The sequence below is a fragment of the Myotis brandtii genome, unplaced genomic scaffold, assembly GCF_000412655.1.
Source record: "Myotis brandtii unplaced genomic scaffold, ASM41265v1 scaffold357, whole genome shotgun sequence".
In the NCBI taxonomy this organism is placed as follows: Eukaryota; Metazoa; Chordata; class Mammalia; order Chiroptera; family Vespertilionidae; genus Myotis; species Myotis brandtii.
The window spans coordinates 630,546-632,649 of NW_005363729.1; the positions used below are offsets into that span (position 1 = coordinate 630,546).

The following is a 2,104-nucleotide window of genomic DNA, read 5'->3' on the forward strand; positions in this document are numbered from 1 at the left end:
CCCAGCCGATCCCTCCTGCCCTGAGGTCCGCGCCTCCTCCACCCTGTGGGGCCCAGACTGGGGGAAGGAACAGCCTGGCAGGGATTTGGGGGACCCTGGGTTTCTCCTCTGGGGGGACACTTTGCACCTCCTTGCTTAGGAGCCGCGCCCCCACGCCCTCCCCCCACATCTGCCGCACCCACCTCTGCAGACATCGGGGTCCCGCAGGGTCGTGGCAGTGGCTTTACCTCCGTCTCCCCACCTTTCAACCTCTACCCCACAGGGCAGAGACCCTCCCCGTCCCTGCTGACTGTGGTTTGAGATCTGGGCTGTACAGGCCGGCCCACCCGTCAGTCCCCGGCCCCCATGAACTCCTGCCCCACCTGGTCCGTCAGCTCTCTCCCCGCTCAGCCCAGCCTCACGGAGCCCCGACGCCCCTGGGGTGCCAGGCGTGGGCACCTCTGCCAGGGCTGCCACATCCAGAGTCGCCGTGTCCTCGCCTCCTCAGTGCCAGGCCTGGGGGCAGCGCGTCCTCAGCGCACCTGTGAGGCGGGTGGCTTATCCCCATTTTACAGACGCATTAACTGAGGTTGTCGGAGGCCCACAGCCCTGGGCGAGCTCCCGGCCAGGAAGCCGAGTGGCCGCTTCTCCTCCCCTCTGTCTGACATGAGGCTCTGGTCCTGAACTTGGAGTAACACCCCCCCCCTCCTGGTTCCCCAGGCCTGTCTGGGTCCCACCCAGAGCCTTTCTCTGCTCTCTGAGCCCAGGGGCCTCCCTGCCCCCTCCGCCCCAGGGGCCTGCATGTGGGTGTGGGTCCCCGCCTCTCTGACTCAGGGCGATCCTGAGCTGGGTGTGGGCGTGGGTGGGGTGTCTGGCTTGGTGCTGCCCCCCCCCCCACATGATGGCCGTCTGCCCTGGGCCGGGTGGGGGCTGAGAAAGAAAGGGGATCCGTGGGCGTGTTTGGACAGTCGGGGCAGGAGCAGGAGAGAGTTTTTTAATCAGCGAACCCCCGGGCGCCAAGGGCTCCCCGCCAGTTAGCAGGCGGCACCCAGGTGACTCCTTCAGTAACTAAACGGGCGGATGCGCCTTCAAGGTGAGCCTGGCTGCTTCCCTGGCGAGCTGGGCGCAGGGGTACTGGGCTGGGCTCCCACGGCCCTCCCCCCCCACCTCTCCCTGCCGCCTGGCCCGTCACACCCGCTGAGATGCAGCTGAGCCTGATTGTGCCTGGTGCCAAGACCTCCCCCAGGGTCCCAGCCCCCAGGGTCCCAGCCCCCAGGGTCACACAGCCCCCCAGGGTCACACAGCCCCCAGGGTCACACAGCCCCCAGGGTCACAGCCTCCCCCCACCCAGGGTCCCAGCTCCCAGGGTCACACAGCCCCCCAGGGTCACACAGCCCCCCAGGGTCCCAGCTCCCAGGGTCACACAGTCCCCCAGGGTCCCAGCCCCCAGGGTCCCACAGCCCCCAGGGTCACACAGCCCCCAGGGTCACACAGCGAGCTGAGCAGGAGCAGAGCCGGGGGTTGAACCCGATCTGTGACCTGCAGAGGCCTTGCTCTTAGCTGCCCCCAGAGGTCTCCCCTTAGATCAGCGGTTCTCAACCTGTGGGTCTCGACCCCTTTGGCGGTCGAACGACCCTTTCACAGGGGTCGTCTAAGACCATCGGAAAACACGTATATAATTACATATTGTTTTTGTGATCAATCACTGTGCTTTAATTATGTTCAATTTGTAACAATGAAAATACATCCTGCATATCAGATATTTACATGACGATTCATAACAGTAGCAACATTACAGTTATGAAGTAGCAACGAGAATAATGTTATGGTTGGGGGTCACCACAACATGAGGAACTGTATGAAAGGGTCGCGGCATTGGGAAGGTTGAGAACCACTGGCTTAGATGAAGGCGTCGGAGGAGGAGGAGGAGGCGGCGGTGGGGTCTCTGTTGGCTTCTGGCCAGCGATCTCTCCAGGTCTGGGGGGACGGAGCTGGGGCAGCAGGCTGGGTCCCAGGCGAGGCGTCTGCAGACACTCAGTGAGGGGATTGCACAGGGCTTCCTGCCCGGGGTGGAGGGACGCATGGGAGCAGGCCGAGCCCCACGCAGCCTGGGCTGGGGTCACAG

At 64.4% G+C, this 2,104-nt stretch overlaps 1 protein-coding gene across 1 annotated transcript in view; it reads left to right on the top strand.

The window, feature by feature from the left end:
- VAV2 (vav 2 guanine nucleotide exchange factor) overlaps window positions 1-2,104 on the top strand; it is a 78,952-nt gene that overhangs the window by 30,338 nt on the left and 46,510 nt on the right. The window lies entirely within an intron of this gene.